Genomic DNA, 20,000 nt, shown 5'->3' with positions numbered 1-20,000 from the left:
TGAAGAGACCCAAGGAGCGGAGGGCTTGAAGGCTGGCTCCAACTTCTGGACGGAGAGGAGGAGCGTGGAGGAGTGGAGGAGAGAAGGAGAGGAGAGAGGGACTCGACGACAGAAAACAAACAGATCCACACCCCCCTACAGATGAGGAGGGAGCAGAGAGCACACTTAAGTCCTGGGTGAGTTCGGATTTACTCTTTCATGTGTGTCTCTTCCTGACACACACACACACACACACACACTGGTGCTGGACAGTCTGACGTGCAGTGATGTCTTCCTGCCCTGACAAGTCTACTGACTTGGCCTCACACACCTGCAGGTTCAGAGAGAGAGAGAGAGAGAGAGAGAGAGAGAGAGAGAGAGAGAGAGGAAGGCGATGTGTGTGTGTGTGTCCCTGTGTCATATCTGCGTATCTTCTACTAAGTGTGTGAATGTGGGTACACGCTATATATGAGTGTGTGTGGGAGTGTGCGGGGGTGTATATGCACTGTGTGTGTGTGTGGGTGTGTGTGGGTGTACACTACGCGCTGTGCACGCGTGCGTGTGTTGTTTACTGGTCCAGGCAGTCGGAGCTCCTCTGGCGAGCGGCATTATTAACATCCGCTGGCGTTGCTCTCCACCATGTTTGAGCAGCGTTGTAATGATGCGTGTGCAACACATTTCCAACCCTGTCTCTCCCTCGTGTTTACAGCCCGGCTGCAGATCAGCCTGGCTGCAGATCAGCCTGGCTGCAGATCAGCCCGGCTGCAGATCAACCTGTCTCTAATCACTCGCCGTACATTATTGACGCTAATGCATGCAGAGCAATATAGTGGCATATCGTTGCTGCTGTTGTTGTTGTTTGTTTTAGTTTGTTGTTGTTGGTAGAGGGCTGTGAGTCGTGCACTTAATTCCCTGAGGAAGATTTTTCTAAACGTACATATTTTCATCAAAGTCTCCCAGAGGGAGCGGGGATTATCGTGCGTTTATTTTAAAAACAAGAATTCTCTCTCTGCCTTGTGGAAATGTGGACAAGAGACGAACGGCCGCTTGTGGAAGGAAGAAGTTGAGAGTGATTCTGTCCGTATGAGGAAGTGCGTAGACAAGCTGCCCAGTGTCTGTCTGGCTGTCTGCTCTGAGACAACCGGGGGGGGGGGGGCGGGGGGTCAGGGGGGGGCGGGGGGGGGGGGTCAGGGGGGAGGCGGGGGGGCGTGTAGATAGTGTTTCACAGGCTGAGGCTGACCCTAAAATCCTCTCCCGCACAGAGGGACACACTCAGAGGCCGTCACACACACACACACATATGCAGGCTTGCACACACACAGAGACACACACACAAACACACATACAGAACATTCCGTCTCACTCAGGCACACACACACTCATACACACTCATCCATGCATGCACACCATCTACACACACACACTGCAAATCCTGGGCACAGCTGCATATAAGGTGTGATGTATAAATACTGGTGATGACTGTCATGGTGTCATGTCATGTTATGACAGGTTACATCAGAAGGAACAACGTAACGTTTTTTAATCCTTAAATTCTCTTAACCTTCATGTTGTGTTCCCGGGTGGAATTACACCGATTCACAAGTTTTCTCTCTGACAAATGTCGTTCACTTAATCTGACTGTCATATGTTTCCATGGCAACATGGGGCAGCTGAAAACGCAACATACATGTCGATCATTTAAATGAGGTTTTGTATAAGCTTTTGTTTACCTTTGGTGGATCTTGTCAACAAGCCAGCTGACAGGCTTGCCCCCCCCCCCCTTCCCTTGGCCGGGGACAACAGACTCGTTTGTCCCCCCCCCCCCATCGGTGTGTCTGCTTGTCAATAACAACAGGTCATTAGAACTACTACTAGAAATGGTGTTTATCACACTTCCTCTCTCAGATCCCCACATGCATGGATATATTTCATCTGATTCTTTTTTATAATCATAATAATCCAGATATTACGCTTTAGTCCGAAGAAAGCAGTTAAGTTACGAAGAACTACCCCACAGGCCCAAAATAGCAAAACTTGAACTGGTTTACGTTAAGTTAGAACTTAAGTTGATAGAAAGATCTAACACAACATTGGGTGATAATACTTGTGTTGTTATGGATTAGTAATCATATCAAACAGAGCTGTAATTTTGGATCGGGAACACGGAACACGTAATGTTATTATTCCTTTCTACCTTTCTCTCACGCAATCTGTCATTCTCCCTCATGCTGTTTCACTGAGTCAGAGTCCAAACTGTCAATCACAAAACTGAACGCTTTTTGGTTAAGGTTTCTCTCTCTCTCTCTCTCTTTCAAACCTCTCTATCCTTCCCAGCATGACCAGACTAGGTGTGAGACAGTGCAGCCTTGCCTGTGTGTGTGTTTGAACTCTGTCCTGAGTCTAATGCATTTCCTCTGTCCTTCTGTGTAGTTGGGTTAGCTGGCCCAGTTGTAGTAAGGCCACCCACGATCACCCCCTTTAGAATGATCATGCACACACGCACACACAAACACACACACACTTACCATACACCTATGACCCTTTTAGTACAACAGCAGGAAATCATGCAACAGCTGCACTCTCCACAGGGTAATATCCACCGTGTTCATACTGGAGGGACATAGGGATGGAGGGATGGATGGATGGATGGCGTGGAGGGACATAGGGATGGATGGATGGATGGATGTAGATGTGAAGGGTTAGAGAAATGAAGGGGGGGTCTGAGGAGTACTGTATTGTACGTCAATAAAGGCCTTTGCTAAATGAACACATTAGAAAATCATTTTTCTATAATCATACATTTCATTCACATTCCTCCATGGGAGAGGTGTGGCATGTAAACACGTAAGGAGATTTATATAACATGAAAAATGTGTGTGTGTATTTTTTATATATTTTTTGCTCTTATTTTGGGCGTTTTAACAAATTATTTGTTTGGTAACGCTCTGGAGCAGCTGCGTTCTGGTTCTCCAGTACAGAGAGGCCTACCCATCCTCGGAGGGAGGGAGGGAGAGAGGGAGGGAGGGAGGGAGGTGGGGAGGGAGGGAGGGAGGTGGGGAGGGAGGGAGGGAGGGAGGGAGGGAGGGAGGGAGGGAGGGAGGGAGGGAGGGAGGGAGGGAGGGAGGGAGGGAGGGGGGGAGGGAGGGAGGTGGGGAGGGAGGGAGGTGGGGAGGGAGGGAGGGAGAGAGGGAGGGAGGGAGGTGGGGAGGGAGGGAGGGAGGGAGGTGGGGAGGGAGGGAGGGAGAGAGGGAGGGAGGGAGGTGGGGAGGGAGGGAGGGAGGGAGGGAGGTGGGGAGGGAGGGAGGGAGGTGGGGAGGGAGGGAGGGAGAGAGGGAGGGAGGGGGGGAGGTGGGGAGGGAGGGAGGGAGGTGGGGAGGGAGGGAGGGAGGTGGGGAGGGAGGGAGGGAGGGAGAGAGGGAGGGAGGGAGGTGGGGAGGGAGGGAGGGAGGTGGGGAGGGAGAGAGGGAGAGAGGGAGGGAGGGAGTTAAAGGAACGATCTGGAGACAGAGAATGAAAAGAAGGGGGGTTGAGGAAGAGGAGGAGCGAGCAGCGAAAGAGTGGAGGAGAGGAGGGAGACAGCGTGGAGTAAAATGTTGACTCTGTTGACGGGTGCTGAATACTAATGTATTGGACCCAGTGGGTAGGTGATGGTTTTACACAGCCATGGGGAGACATGGAGAGACGGGGGAGAGAGGACGAAGGAGGGGGGCCGGTTTACAAAATAGAGAGGGATTTAGAGAGTGACTGTGTTTAGGAGAGACAAGGATATGGAGAGAGAGGGGGAGGGGAGGGAGAGAGTGGGGGGAGGGGAGGGAGAGAGAGAGAGGGGGAGAGAGTGAAGGGTGTGACTGAATTAGTGTGTCGGAACCAAACGCATCTAACCCTCTCTCCATCTCTTTCGTTATCTCTCCTCCTCTGTCTTTCACTGTCTCTCTGCCCTTCTTCCTCTCTCTCCCTAACCCTCTCTCTCCCCTTTCTCTCCCCCTCTCTCCCCCTTTCTCTCTCTAGTGTGACCAAGGGATCTGAGCGTCAGCCGGGTAAAGAGTGTTAAAGCCTTGAATACCTGAGGGACTAGAGGAGGAGGAGGGGAGGAGGAGGGGGGGAGGAGGAGGGAGAGGAGGGGAGGAGGAGGGGACTGGAGGAGAGGAAGAGGGGAGATGCAGAGGAGAAGAGGAAGTGAGGTTGGGGGATTTGGTGAGGGAGGGATGAAGGGAGAGAAAAGGGAGTGTGAAGCTATACTAGATTAGAGGTGGGAGGGGGGGGGGGTGCAGGGTGGATGAGGAGGATGAACTGAAGTGTGCTATTAAGAGGACAGAGGCAGTGTTATAGACTGTTATCAGGAGATGCAACCCAGGGTGGGGATGGGTCTGTGTGTGTGTGTGTGTTTGTGTTCATGCATCTGTGTGTGTGTTTGTGTTCATGCATCTGTGTGTGTGTTTGTGTTCATGCATCTGTGTGTGTGTTATGGACCTTCCAGGCTGTGTTTACTCCCCAGTGTCGACTCCCATCATTGTGTCAGCACGGCTAATTGTATAATCTTCTTCACAGGAAGCTATAGCTGTGTGTGTATGGCTGTGTGTGTGTGTGTGTGTGTGTGTGCTAATGTCACTTCACAGGACTACTTGTATAATTCCTCAACACAGGGGAAAACCTCCAAATCCTCCACCAGTTTTTAAGGTCAAGTCGTATAACCATCCGTGCGTACTCCACACATACACGTCAGAACACAGAGAGACGAGCAGAAAGGAAACAAGGATTTATGACGCCTGTCGTTAGTGTTTAGATGGTTTTATGGATTTTTCACACATAAAACACCTTTGCTAAAGTGCATTATATATTACCCCCCCATTCTCTTTGGCTGTCTCTATCTACCCCCCCCTCTTCTCCCTCTCTCCCCTCCCTCTCCTCCCTATCTACCCTCCCTCTCCTCCCTTTCTATCCCCCCTCTCCTCCCTATCTGCCCTCCCTTGTGCTTGTGCTTGAAACAGTGTGTGTTTGGGTGTGGTGTAGAGTGTGTGTTGTGCGTATGTGTGTAGAGTATGTGTGTGTGATGGAGTCCTGTGGGGCCCACACGCCTGCTGTAGCCACCAAGGCTGCTGTGAGGAACAATCTCAGCCTCCACTACCCTCCATCACCCTCTCTCTCTCTTTCTCTCTCTCTCTCTCTCTCTCTCTCTCTCTCTCTCTCTCTCTCTCTCTCTCTCTCTCTCTCTCTCTCTCTCTCCCCCCCTCTCTCTCTCCCTCTCTCTTTCTCTCTCTCTATGATAAGGGACATGGACGGCCCCACTGCTTTCTTTTTCAACCTAGAGAGGAAGAAGATTGAGCGGAAACAGATGCTCCATCTTCGTCTGCCTTCAGGTGGGATCACTAAAGATCCAGCGGAGGTTAGGAGGTGCACCAGGGCGTTTTATGCGGACCTGTATGGGGCTGGGGACAAGGATCCTGAGAATGCCCATGAGCTGCTGCAGGACCTGGCAAAGCTCAGGTCAGACCAGAGGGAGGCCAAGAGCTCACTGCTGCAGTCCAGCAGCTGTTGGTGGGGAAGTCCCCAGGGCTAGATGGCCTACCAGCTGAGTTCTACCGGCACTTTTGGGGTGTTTTGGGTCCTGACCTACTGGAGGTTTACCAGGAGGCGTTTGGGAAACACATGCTTCCAAGCAGCTGTAGGCGGGCAGTGTTGTCACTGCTGCCTAAAAAGGGGGATCTAGGGCTGCTCAAGAACTGGAGACCTGTGTCTCTTTTATGTTAGGACTATAAAATCTTATCCAGATGCTTGGCGGAAGGACGTTCCCAGAAGGACAATAATGGACAACATTTTGCATGGTGGATGGGGAGGGGGGTCTAGAGTTAAAGCTGTGAAAAGGGGGGTCTGTATTTATTGTTATTGATTTTTATATATTTTTTGGGTTTGATGAGGAATTAATATTGTGTGGGAGTTGTAAGTGAAGTGGTTTTGTCTTGATAAGAAAGGTTTGGTGTGGCGAAACAGCTTGGTTGGCTGGCAGTTCTAACTGCTCAATAAAGGTATCTTTAAAAGTCAAAGTCTCTCTCTTCCCCCCTCTCTCTCTGTCTCTCTCTGTCTCTCTCTGTCTCTCTCTCTCTCTCTCTCTCTCTCTCTCTCTCTCTCTCTCTCTCTCTCTCTCTCTCTCTCTACCTCCCTCCTCTCTCTCTCTCTCTCTCTCTCTCTCTCTCTCTCTCTCTCTCCCTACCTCCCCTCTCTCTCTCTCTCTCTCCCTACCTCCCTCTCTCTCTCTCTCTCTCTCCCTACCTCCCCTCTCTCTCTCTCCCTACCTCCCCTCTCTCTCTCTCTCTCGCTCTCTCTCTCTCTCTCTCTCTCTCTCTCTCTCTCTCTCTCTCTCCCTACCTCCTCTCTCTCTCTCTCTCTCTCTCTCTCTCTCTCTCTCTCTCTCTCTCTCCCTACCTCCTCTCTCTCTCTCTCTCTCTCTCTCTCTCTCTCTCTCCCTACCTCCCCTCTCTCTCTCTCTCTCTCTCTCTCTCTCCCTACCTCCCCTCTCTCTCTCTCTCTCTCTCTCTCCTTCTCCATCCCCCCTCTCTCTGTTTGTCTGTCTATTTTCTCTCTTTTCTTTTTCTGTTTCATTTACTTTCATTTACTTTCTTGGCTGCATTCTCAGTGCTGTGAGTCAGAGGCATCTACCCTCTGTTTTCATTTTCTCCTTCTCACCCTGGCAGTCTCCTTCATTCAGCTTGCTGCTTACACAGGCTGGGGTGTGTGTGTGTTTGTGTTTAGCTGTGCTCCCAGTTTCTCTGTTCAGTTAAAGTTGAGTAGTCTTGTTCCTCTGCCTTCATCAATTGTTGATGCTGGTTGTGTCGGTTCACTGTGTGTGTGTGTGCGCCTTCCTTTCTTCATTGAATGTTAAAGCAGGTTAAGTAGTTTCACCTGTGTGTGTGTATCTGGATATGTGTGATGTGTGCATGGTGTGTGTGTTTGTGTGTGTGTGTGGGGAGTGTCTGTGTGCGTGTGGTTACAGTGTGTGCGTGTGGTTAGTGTGTGTGCGCGTGTGGTTAGTATGTTTGTGTGTGTGTGGTTTGTGTTTGTTAGTGAGTGTGTGGTTAGTGTGTATGTGTCGGTGTCCTCTCTGTATGTTAATACAGGTTGAGTAGTATCACCTGCTTCTTTAATAATGCAGCTCAGTTAATGACCAACCAGGAGGACAGATGCCCTCAGCTCACCCCCTCCATCTCACCCCTTCACCCCCCCCCCCTCTGACTCCCCCCTCCCTCTCACCCCCTCCCCTTCTCCCCCACATGACCCTCCCCTCCCTGCACTCACCTCTGATCCCCTCCTCATTCTATGACCTTTTTCTTAGTCTGAATGAGTGCATGTGTGTCTGTTTGTCTGTGTGTTTGTGTGTTGAAGCCCTTTAGTCTGATGATGAACCCATGGTTCAAGGTTAGTAATGAGATCTGGAAAGCTCTCAGTAAGCTCAGTTAAATTAATTGAAATTTCTAGTGTTCACTCAAAATAGCTTTTGGCCATTTGAGTCTTTCACATTGTGTGTGTGTGTGTGTGTGTGTGTGTGTGTGTGTGTGTGTGAAAGAGAGAGTTGTGTATGGGTGAGTGATAGTGTGTCTGTGTGTGTGTGTATCTCTGGCTCTGAGGACCATTGCCATCTGTCGGGTCAGAGTGGTGGGCAGGGGGCAAGACTCTGTTCATTAACTCTAGCAACACGACTCCCAGGGTAAACATCTCATGTAGGGTGCATGTGTAGGAGTGTGGATCGATTAGTGTGCAGTTCACTTTGGGTTAGGAAGACTGTGTGAGTATGTGAGTGTGTGTGTGTGTGTGAGTGTGTGTGTGTGTGTGTGTGTGTGTGTGAATGTGTGTGTGTGTGTGTGTGTGAGTGTGTGTGTGTGTGGCAAGGGGGAGCACAGCAGACTGTGTCTCCGGCAGCCTGTGAAGGCAGTGAAACGCTCAGTGTGTATTCCCTGGTGAGGCAGTTAACCATCACCGGAGTGGTCTGATTTACATCCCCTACAGACTGGAGACTCTGAAACTGGACAGGATTCCCTCCGCGAACACCCCTCCCCTCCCACCTCTGTCTCTCTCTTTTAATCCCTCTCAATCTGTCTCTTTTACTCTCCTCCTCTTCCTCTCTCTCCTCCCTGTCCCTTTCCCTCTCATCCTATGCCCATCTCTCTGTCTTCATCTCTCTTTCTCTCTGTTTCTCCCCCTTTCCCTCTCTTCTCGCTCTCTCTCTTTCTGTCCCTTCCCCTCTCCCTCTCTCCTCCTAGAGTGTTAAGTGTCTCAGTACCAGCTTGCCTCCCAGTGTTACAAGACTGTGTTATCAAGAACCAACGCACCACACATCTCCTTGGCATCTATATACACACTCACTGTAAATCAAATCAAATCAAATTTATTTGTATAGCCCTTTTTACACGCAAGCATGTCACAGAGGGCTTCACATACGCCCATAGAACTGCCCCTCAACCAACCTAAACCCTCAAGGGGACACTGTAAATCTGTAAGTGCTTGTAATGTATGAACCCAAGCAGAGCAACTGGGTGTGTGTGTGTGTGGGTGTGTGTGTGTGTGTGAACCGAGGAGGTTCTGGAAGGGTCCCGGACCACCAGCAGAGTTCGGGTTATGTTAATTGATTCAACAGTATTTCTTCTTGTTTACAGAAGAGATGATGTCACTGAAACAGCTTTGATGTAAGCAGTTTCCAGTGGGTGAGAGTGTGATGAGAGTGGACATCTCTGGAGGAGGCTGCGGGGGGAACGCCAGCGCACACGGCATCCTTTGTTTGGGTCACCATAACTTACACTTTACAGCGCCGTGCGCGAGAGTCAACACTTAAAGCGACTTACCGCGCTCCGCCGATGCGTAACCATTGGTTACTGCCTGTGAAAGGTCACTCGCCCGAGAGACCCAATCCAAAATCCTTGTTGGCTGCCGCTCCGATTGCCACGGAAACACACAATTGTGTCGAATCATGTGCTCCGCTGGACGTTAAACTCTGGTGTTTCGGAGAGCCCCGCGCCTCCGGAGCCAAGGCTGGCTGGGAGAGAGCGGCTCTGGTCAGGGGAGAGAGAGGGGCTGGTCAGGAGAGAGAGAGAGGCTGGTCAGGAGAGAGAGAGGGGCTGGTCAGGGGAGAGAGAGAGGCTGGTCAGGAGAGAGAGAGGGGCTGGTAAGGGGAGAGAGAGGGGCTGGTCAGGGGAGAGAGAGGGGCTGGTCAGGAGAGAGGGGCTGGTCAGGAGAGAGAGAGGGGCTGGTCAGGGGAGAGAGAGAGGCTGGTCAGGGGAGAGAGAGGGGCTGGTAAGGGGAGAGAGAGGGGCTGGTCAGGAGAGAGGGGCTGGTCAGGAGAGAGAGAGGGGCTGGTCAGGGGAGAGAGAGAGGCTGGTCAGGGGAGAGAGAGGGGCTGGTAAGGGGAGAGAGAGGGGCTGGTCAGGGGAGAGGGGCTGGTCAGGAGAGAGAGAGGGGCTGGTAAGGGGAGAGAGAGGGGCTGGTCAGGAGAGAGAGAGGGGCTGGTAAGGGGAGAGAGAGGGGCTGGTCAGGGGAGAGAGAGGGGCTGGTAAGGGGAGAGAGAGGGGCTGGTCAGGGGAGAGAGAGGGGCTGGTCAGGAGAGAGGGGCTGGTCAGGAGAGAGAGAGGGGCTGGTCAGGGGAGAGAGAGAGGGGCTGGTCAGGGGAGAGAGAGGGGCTGGTCAGGGGAGAGAGAGGCTGGGAGGGAGAGAGAGAGGCTGGGAGGGAGAGAGGGGTGCTAGTCAGGGGAGAGAGGGGCTGGGAGGGAGAGAGAGGTGCTGGTCAGGGGAGAGAGAGGCTGGTCAGGAGAGAGAGAGGGGCTGGTAAGGGGAGAGAGAGGGGCTGGTCAGGGGAGAGAGAGGGGCTGGTAAGGGGAGAGAGAGGGGCTGGTCAGGGGAGAGAGAGGGGCTGGTAAGGGGAGAGAGAGGGGTGCTAGTCAGGGGAGAGAGGGGCTGGGAGGGAGAGAGAGGTGCTGGTCAGGGGAGAGAGAGGCTGGTCAGGAGAGAGAGAGGGGCTGGTAAGGGGAGAGAGAGGGGCTGGTCAGGGGAGAGAGAGGGGCTGGTAAGGGGAGAGAGAGGGGCTGGTCAGGAGAGAGAGGGGCTGGTCAGGGGAGAGAGAGGGGCTGGTCAGGGGAGAGAGAGGCTGGGAGGGAGAGAGAGAGGCTGGGAGGGAGAGAGGGGTGCTAGTCAGGGGAGAGAGGGGCTGGGAGGGAGAGAGAGGTGCTGGTCAGGGGAGAGAGAGGCTGGTCAGGAGAGAGAGGCGCTGGAAGGGAGAGAGGGGCTGGGAGGGAGGGAGGGAGGGTGACATAAGACATGCGTGACGATGGCAAAGGCAGGGATGTGATACATGGCCTGGTGGGACTGAATGGGTGTGCGTGTGAGTCGGGGTGTGTTAGTATGTGTGTGATGCACACACTAGTGTGACAGTCAGTGTGTGTGTGCATGACATATACCCTAGCATGACAGTGTGTATGTGTGGGTGAGTGTGTATGTCCCTTGGCTGCCTCTGTTGTTCTGTTAGATGACCATGATTAGCTGAGAAAGGGTCAACAACCCATCTCTCTCTCTCTCTTACTCTCTATCTATGTCTCTCTCTCTCTGTCTCTCTCTCCTTCTCTCTCTCTTACTCTCTATCTATGTGTCTCTCTCTGTCTCTCTCTCTCTCTCTCTCTCTCTATCTGATCTTACAGAAGGTCTATGTGTATTTATATAGTGTTTCCAGATGCCAGCAAACAGAGCACAGAGTACAGAGCCACACCAGTGATGTTTACCCAGCTCCACTCTGCCTTCCTGTAGATACCAGATAATTTCCACCACCTGTCTCTGTCTGTCTGTCTGTCTGTCCCTCTCTCTTCCTATCTCTCTCACTCTCTCTCCTCTCCCTCTCTTTCCCTATCTCTCTCTCCCTCTCTCTCTCTCTCTCCCTTCATCTCTGTCTGTCTACCACATCTGTCAGCTCCAACCTTTTGCTATGGCATTCTGTTCCTTTGTAACTTCCTCTCCTCCTCCCCTCTCCTCCTCCCCTCTCCTTTCCCCCCTGTCCTCCTTTCGTTTCCTCCCCCCTGTCCTGTTCCCTCTACTGCTCCCTCTCCACTTCCAATTTCTTCCTCCCCTCACTCTACACTTTTACCTTGTTACACATCTCCACTACACTAACCCTGCCTTCAACAAGGCTTGTGTGAATCATTATCCTCCACCTCTCCTCTACCCTCCTCTACCCTACCCTCCTCCTCTCCTCTACCCTCCTCTATCCTCCTCTCCTCACCTCCTCTCCTCACCTCCTCTCCTCTACCCTCCTCTCCTCCTCTCATCTCTTCTTGTCTCTTCATGCCTCCACTTCTCTCTTCTTTTTTAACAGTGAGTCATGAATTTATTATGTGAATCTAAATAGAGCCTGGGTTCTTTGTCCCCCTGCCCATGTGTCATTGGTCTAGAATGAATAATTCAGGTTCCTGGGTGAAATTAGGATCAGGAAAAAATTCATTTCAGAGCACAGACATTCAGGCTATTTTAGACCGGCGAGCTGTCAGAATCTTTCACTCTTTCTCTGTCTTTGTCTCTTTCTCTCCCTCTCTCCTTCTCTCCTTCTCTCCATCCTCCCACCAGTCACCCTTTTTCACTCTGGAATGAACAGAACAGATTCTTCCTCTCTTTTATCCAACCTTGGAGTGCATGCTAAGCAGAGAGGAGGAAGGAGGGAAAGATCAACTTTCTGTTTCTGCCTCAGCATCAAGTGTTGTTGTGTGTTATGAGCGCATCAGCATGTCTTTAATGTGTGTGTGTGTGTGTGTGTGTGGAGGTGTTTGTGACTGTGGAATTTGCGAACGAATGCAACTATAACAATTATTCAAGTGATTATTCAGTATCTTTCTCCATGAAGAGAAAACCTTGCATTCAATTCAGAAACATCAGCACACACACACACACACACACACACGGATCTCTAGTCTTGTCGGCAGATGAAGGAACTGAATGACTGTCTTGGCTGCTCACTGACAGCAGGGAGACTGTGGAGGAGAGGGAGAGTGGGGGAGAGAGAGCTGAGGGAAGAGAGGGGGGGACAGGGGAGGGAGAGAGGTACAGGTAGGGAGATCAAAACGTCAGTTGAAGAGACGGAGGGAGAGACAGACAGATATACGGTAGAGGGCATCGAGAACGAGAGAGGAAAGAAACATTTCATTATCAACCAGATACCTTTTTTTATTTTTTTGAAAAGTGAGAGAGAGAGAGAGAGAGAGAGAGAGAGAGAGAGAGAGAGAGAGAGAGAGAGAGAGAGAGCAGAACATTTCTGGAATGAGGTTAGATAAAAATGATCTAATCTGGTTTTGCATAACAGCAACAGTTTTCACGTGAACTGCCAGTAACATCAACCTGCTGGCTGAGTGGAGATCCAGTCTCTCTGACCAATCAGGGGCCAGTAGGGTGATTGATAAAGTGATAAACCTCTCTGATTGGTTCAGAGATAAAGACTCTGGCATGTCCCGTTGCCAGGCAACCGCAGCAGCTGTTGGAGGTAGTGTAGGCATAATACACTGGACATCAAGTTTGTGTGTATGTGTGTGTATGTGTGTGTATGTGCAAACCAGTAGGCTATTCCAGCTCTGTAATTGTACTTCCTAGAGGTGTGTAGTTGCTGCTGGAACATGGATGCCACATTCAATCATTCAATTATTACCATGAACCTAACAAGATAATGAGATGCAATTGCTGGTTAGTGATGTGTGTGTGTGTCCAGGGTGTGTGTATGTGTGCATGGGGGGGGGGGGGTCTGGAGAACCTAAGAAGTCTAATGAATGTCAGGGGTGCTTTCTGTTCCACCAGCATTCTGCTCAGCAACGACTGACCTCCACACAACCCTGCCCTCTGGCTCGATCACTCACTCACACTCTCTCTTTCTATCTCCATTGTTTTTAACAGTTTTAGTCATTTAGCAGACGCTCTTATCCAGAGCGACTTACAGTAAGTACAGGGACATTCCCCCCGAGGCAAATAGGGTGAAGTGCCTTGCCCAAGGACACAACATCAATTACACGGCTGGACATCGAACCGGCAACCTTCTGATTAATAGCCCGATTTCCTAACCTCTCAGCCATCTGACCCCCATCTGTCTCTCAATCTCACACACTCTCTCTCTCTTTCTATCTCTCTCAATATCACACACTCTCTCTCTCTTTCTATCTCTCTCAATATCACACACTCTCTCTCTCTTTATATCTCTCTCAATCTCACACACTCTCTATGTCTCTCTATCTCTGCCTCTGCCTCACATGCACAGTCTCTTATGCTCTCTGCCTTCATTTTCCCATCCTTCCTCCATTTCTCTCCCTCCGTATAGCTCTCTATCTTCCTCTTGTCTTCTATCCCTCCCTCCCTATTGCTCCACCTCTCCCTGGTACACTGGGCAGTATTTACAGAGTTTTTCCTTCACCGTAATACCGTCTACCTGCTGTGTGTGTGTGTGTGTGTGTGTGTGTGAGATAAGGTTATGTGTCGCTGTTGCTGAGGGAACCCTGGGGAGATGGAGATTTAAGCAGTGTGATCAAAACCAAGCGTCCCACTGTGAACAACGACACGCACACACACACACACACTCACACACACACAGACACTCAGACACACACAGACACACACATAGGGCTTGTGTTCTGAAGGGTATTATCGATGCTGAGTGAATGTGGCCTTTGTTTCCTCAGCTGCTATACAGAACTAAGCTCTCCCCTCCTTCTTCACCATGCTTCCTCTCACTCTTCATCCCCATCCCTCTCTCTCTCTCCCTCTCTCTCTCTCTCTCTCTCTTTATCTCTCTCCCTCTCTCTCTCTCTCTCTCTCTCTCTCTCTCTCTCTCTCTCTCTCTCTCTCTCTCTCTCTCTCTCCTCTCTCTAACTCTCTCTTTCTGTAACTCTTTCTCCCTCTAACTCTCTCTTTCTCTCTCTCTTTCTCTCTCTCTCTCTCTCTCGAGCGCTCTCTCTCTCTCTCTCTCTCTCTCTATCACTTTCTCCCCAGCGGATTCTCTTTTTGCTTTTATTCTTCATCTCTCTCTCTCTTTCTATCTCTCTTCTTCTCTCTCCCTGTTTTCTTCTTATCATTCATTATATTATTCTCTCTCTTTCTATCACCTCCCTCCTTCTCTCTTTTTTTTTCCTTTTCATTACCTCCAAAACCCTAGCGACTGTTTCTATTGGCTCAGCCAGTACGGCTGGCGAGCCAGCGAACCAATGAGAGCATTGGCCATTGGGGTCACTGTTTCCCGTGGAGCACTACAATCACAGAGCTGTCTGCATCCCGTTCACGTTCACATCCACTGCACTGTCTCTCTCCCTCTCTCTCTCTGTCTCTCTCTCTCTCTCTCCCTCCCTCCCTCTCTCTCTCTGTTTCCTGATCTCACACTCGCTATCTCTTTTTCTCGATCTCTCTTTCCATTTCGATTTCTCTCTCCCTCCCTCTCCCATTCTCTTTCTCGATCTATCTCTTCCTTCCTTTCTGTCTCTGTCTCTGTCTCTCTCTCTCCCACCCTCTCAATCTCTGTCTCTCTCTGTCTGTTACTATCCTCTCAGAATTAGAGAATCAGTGAATCATAGAGAAAGTAGACTGCTGGTGTAGACTGGTCCCAGGGCTAAGCTAGCAGGGCTAAGCTAGCAGAATCAGTGAATCATAGAGAAGGTAGACTACTGTTGTGGCCCCAGGGCTAAGCACACACACACACACATACATTTCCTCTGTGTAGAAATGATAAAAGCTCAGGAATAAAAAACGGCATTGGCTGTTAACTCCTGACGGTTGAATCAGAGGTCAAACCTTTGTCCTCTTGCGGTGTGCTAGCGTTAATGCCGTGGCCTCCAGCCTCCCACGCTGTGCTGATTGTGGGGTGTTTGTTGTTGTCCTGGAGATGGCTGGAGGATAGCTGGTCTGTTTGAAGACAAGGATGGAAGGCATTTCTCTTACAAGGGGATTCCTGAAAGCATATCCCTTTGAGGTTGAGCTTTGGATGAGCTGTTTTTTGTCTGTGGTGTGTGTGTGAGTGTGTGTGTGTGTGCGTGTGCGTGTGTGTGCTTGTGTGTGTGTGTGTGTGTGAGGGATGGATGCTCTGCTTCTCAGCATCACTATCAGAGAAAACAGAGTTTTGGTTCTGTCTTCCAGAAGAGTCTCTTTAGGCACCCCCTTTTCCCCTGTCCCTCCTCCTCCCCCTCTCCTCCTCCCCCTCTCCTCCTCCACCTCCCCACCTGTCCCTGTTCCTTCCCCCAGCAGACAGTGCTGCCTCACCCATCCTCACAGTGGGATTCCATCAGCAAGATGCTCTTCAAAGAAGGAGGGAAGGAGAGCTGTCACATATCAACCCTCCCACCTCTGCTATATTTTTTCGTTCTCTCTCGCTTTTGCTTCACCTCTCACTCTCCCTCTCTCTTTTTTTCTCTGTCACTCACTCTCTCTCTTTCTGCCGCTCTCACTCTCATATCACTCACTCTGTCTCTCTCTCTCTCTCTCTCCGTTCCTGTACCCAGGCCAGACTACTGCGTGGTGGATACGTGGGCAGCAGTCGTGCTGTGTCTGGCTCAGAGAGCAGAACTGACCTGTTTGAGACAGGCTAGTTTACTGAGTGTTGGAGAATGCTTCCTGTCTGAAAGCCCTTTAGAAACACGTCCCACAGTCACAACTGGGTTTCCACACAGTCTAATGACTTCAGACAAAACTCTGGCCTGGGGTAGGTACCCATACAGTTCCAGGATGAGTTGTAGGTACTGGGGAGAATGGTTCTAAATAAACTAGATTTCCTGAGAGTGTACTGCAACGACAGACATTGTCCTTCCTGTAACATTACATTGACATTTAGTCATTTAGCAGACGCTTATCCAGAGTGACTTACAATAAGTACAGGGACATTCCCCCCCGAGGCAAGTAGGGTGAAGTGCCTTGCCCAAGGACACAACGTCATTTGGCACAAATGCATTTTTTTTTGCATCGAACCAGCAACCTTCAAGTTAAACCTAAACGAGTGAAACGCCGGCAATTTTCATTTTCCAACGGCGAGAATCTCATGGTCAGTGCTCGGCCGTGGAGCGCGCAGAGACTTGGCGGCCACTTGCGGCCACTTGCGGCGGGGTCAGAGACGAGGGAAGAGCTCCTCATGTAGATGAGACGCTCCTCTCTGCCTCTCCGTCGTCTGGAGCCATCAGGCCTGTTTAGCATCATTAGATTGTGCGGTCGGTGGAACGACTCTAACCTTCTTCTGTCATCGCCGGCTGACAGAGAGACTGAGTGGGCAGGAGCAAGTCTCACACCTCCCCCTGCGCCCACCCTCTGCTGTTTCAACTCTCTCCCTCTCTCTCTCTCTCTCTTAGTCTCTCTCTCTCTCTCTCTCTCTCTCTCTCTCTCTCTCTCTCAGTCTCTCTCTCTCTCTCTCTTAGTCTCGTTCTCTCTCTCTCTCTCTTAGTCTCTCTCTCTCTTTCTCTCTCTCTCAGTCTCTACCTCTCTCTCTCTTAGTCTCTCTCTCTCTCAGTCTCTACCTCTCTCTCTCTTAGTCTCTCTCTCTCTCTCTCTCTCTCTCTCTCTCTCTCTTAGTCTCTCTCTCTCTTAGTCTCTCGCTCTCTCTCCATCCAGATCCATCTGTTCTCTCCGTCTTTGCATTTCCATCTTTCCTCCTCCTGTGTCCTTCATTTTATGTCTCCATCTCTCACAATTTTTCCTATTATTCATCTCTCTGTCCCCTTACCTTATCTTATATACCTCTCTCCACTCCCCCATCCTTATACATCCCTCTCTTCACCCACATCTCTCCATCTGTCTCAGACTTTCCACCACATCGCTCTCTCTCTCTCTCTCTCTCTCTCCTCTTATCTTCTCTCATAGGACAGTCAGTCATGGCAGCACTCAGGAGCTGATTGTCTCGGCTTCAAATTCCTAGTTTGGCTTTCACCTGTTTAACGAGCTGGAGGATGGAATTAATTCCCTTTCACCTGAATCCCATGGGGAAATAAGTTATCTCTCACACACACACGCTCAAAACATACACACAAGGACGCACACACAACACACAACACACGCTCAAAACATACACACAAGGACGCACACACAACACGCACGCTCAAAACATACACACAAGGACGCACACACAACACACACACACGCTCAAAACATACACACAAGGACGCACACACAACACACACACAAGCTCAAAACATACACACAAGGACGCACACACAACACACAACACACGCTCAAAACATACACACAAGGACGCACACACAACACACAACACACGCTCAAAACATACACACAAGGACGCACACACAATATGCACATAACACACACACATTCTCCAGCGTGAGTGAATGGGGCTGTTTCTCCTCCAGCTCTAACCCGCAGGGGGTGTGTTTTCTCCTCGGCTGCTTGGATCACAATCTTGGCCGTCTCTGTTTTCTTTGGTGTTGAGAAATACGATTATCCTCCCAGTGTCCACCTATCACTCACACTCACACACACACTCACACACACACACACACACAAACACACTCACACACACACACTGTCTTTCTCTCTCTCATCCACTCCTCCGCCATCTTGTCTCAGTCCAATCACTAAACCTTAAGGACTGTTTACATTCACACCAGACAGGAAGTACAAATGCCATCATTTCCTGGTTTCCCGGTAATCAGTGTGGAGCTCACTTGATCCTGTTTCCTGGATGGTATCAGTAACCGGGTCACATGATGAGAGGTGGTCAGCGAGCCCCTGCACATTCATGTTGCCATAACTACGAGCTTTGGTCAAAACCTGAATTATTATAGATTTCAAAAAACTCTGTATTTTCGATATTCGCCTGCTCCAAATGGATGGCTGACCGGATGAGATGGCTGACCAGATGAGACCAAAAGATAGAGAGAGAAAGGAAGGAAGAGAGACAGAGCGATGAGAGGGGGGGTGGGGGAAGAGACAAACCTTAACCAAAAAGCCAGCTAGCCTGAGTGCCCTAATCAAAGGAAAGGTGCTTGTCTCTAGTTCAGTGTTGTTTGATACAGAACTTCAGCTGTTCCTCTTTGTGTCTCTCCTCCCTCTCTCCGTCTTCCTCTCCTCCATTCCTAATTGCATTAAGAACCTAAATAACCTCTGCTCTCTCTCGCTAATTAGACTCCAGCACAAACAATCGCCTGCCAGAATAAATGACTTATAACGACACAGACCCAGCACACTCACAGACACACATACAAACACCCACTCACAACAACAGTACTGTACAAAGCCCACACACACACACATCATAGTTAATGGGTTGTAAGTCTGTTATCCGCGCGCCGTCTGGCTTAGCGCCAGCTCGCTGATCAGACAGATCGCTTCATCTGCCCCGAAAAGACGAGTCCCATCGTTCCACTTCACAGAGACAGGCGCCGGCTCCACACATCAAAAGAAGTGCACCCGGTTGCTGCTTCTAATGCTGCTGCTGAGGGCGGGCCGCGATGGGGATGTTTGTTTTTGATTCCCAGGCAGCACCAACTAGGCCAATTAGACCTTTTTACCTTCTCGATAAGGCTGCATCTCCATTGACTCTTAACGGTGGTGTTCTTCTGCTGAAGCCAGAATATGTTTTTCTGATCATCCGCGTGTGTGTTTGCGAGTGCGTGTTTTTCCGTGTGTGAGTGCGTGAGAGAGGAGGAGTTCCTCCTCAGAAAGCTTGTCATTACTGGAAGTCGTGCTGTTATTTTGGCAAACCATTCAACCAGACCCGTTTGTGTGTGTCTGTGCTTGTGGATGTATGAGTGCTTGCGTGCGTGTGTAGACCTCCACAGCCCTCTAATAGAGCTAGTGTGTGCATGGGTGTGTTTCCTGAACGTGTGGGTGTGGCTTCAGTCAGCATTGAAAGCCAATCGTTTCCCTTTTTAGCCCTCTGCCACAGACACCAAGTTGGAATCTGCCTGGCAACCAGAGGGATGTATAATAAAACATCCGTGGTTTGACCTCTGAACCCACCAATCACATGATTGCGTGAGGAGCCGAAAGAGGAAAACATGATGTCATCATCTAGAAATAGAATGTGTGGAATGACCACATGGTAACCATGGGTTACTGTCAGCTGATGGCTAAGGTTAAGTTCAAACTCATAAATGTAGAACTGGAATGTAACAACCCAACAGAGATTCATGAAGTACAAATAGTTTGTTATAGTTTGTAGACTTTTCTGATATTAGTACTTATTTTTGTCGGTAGAGGTTGTTATGCAGAGGAAATGAATCATCTTGAATGAGTGAAACAAGTTTAATTACTTAAATAAGATAATGATTCAGTCACATGTGATAAATGAATCAAATTGGATGGATGAATCAAGGTTAATGAGTGAATCATGCAGTGTCCTAAGTGAACGAAGCCCGGCCTGGCTGCCGCTAACGGCTCACAAGGTCAACGACAAGGTCACTCCTCTCAGTGTGTGTGTGTGTGTGTGTGTGTGTGTGTGTGTGTGTGTGTGTGTGTGTGTGTGTGTGTGTGTGTGTGTGTGTGTGTGAGTGTGCACGCGTGTGTATGTGTGATCTTACTGTGTGCTGGTGTATTATAGACGTATGGGTGTGATCACGTCATGTGCCCATGTTTTATAAATGTGTGTGTGTGTGATGTTTCTGTCCGTGTGTTTTATAAATGTGTTAGTGTGTGTGTGAGTGTGTGTGAGGGATGTTTCTGCGTGCCAGTAGAAAGAGGGTCAGTGCTCTGCGGGGTGTGGCCATCATTAGCTTGGCCACCTCTAATTAAATGTTCCCTCCTTGCCAGCCTTTATGCCCCTGCCAACTCTTCCAGGACTGGAGTTTCACACCTCCACAGCACAGTTACAGTCATGTGCAGGACAGCAGGACCAGAGGCCACTGGCAGGGATTCATTCCAAGCTCACAGCTCTACTAGCAGGGATGCGTCTCAATAGTCGGGTGAAGTTTCCTCCTCTTTCCTCATCTCCTCCTCCTCATCTCCTCCTTATCTCCTCCTCATCTCCTCCTCCTCCTCTCCTCATCTCCTCCTCCTCCTCATCTCCTCCTTTCCTCCTCTCCTCCTCCTCGTCTCCTCAT

At 50.1% G+C, this 20,000-nt stretch overlaps 1 protein-coding gene across 1 annotated transcript in view; it reads left to right on the top strand.

The window, feature by feature from the left end:
- Window positions 1–20,000, top strand: part of lingo3b (leucine rich repeat and Ig domain containing 3b) — a 34,164-nt gene that overhangs the window by 613 nt on the left and 13,551 nt on the right. The window contains exon 1 of the mRNA XM_084708393.1: window positions 1–176. This exon is cut by the window's left edge and continues 613 nt beyond it. The gene's annotated coding sequence lies outside the window, so the exon portion shown is untranslated. The remainder of the gene's footprint in view (window positions 177–20,000) is intronic.

The sequence above is a fragment of the Hypomesus nipponensis genome, chromosome 10 (assembly GCF_054491055.1).
Source record: "Hypomesus nipponensis isolate SF chromosome 10, ASM5449105v1, whole genome shotgun sequence".
NCBI classification, from domain to species: domain Eukaryota; kingdom Metazoa; phylum Chordata; class Actinopteri; order Osmeriformes; family Osmeridae; genus Hypomesus; species Hypomesus nipponensis.
This window is presented reverse-complemented; position numbering and strand designations above follow the sequence as displayed.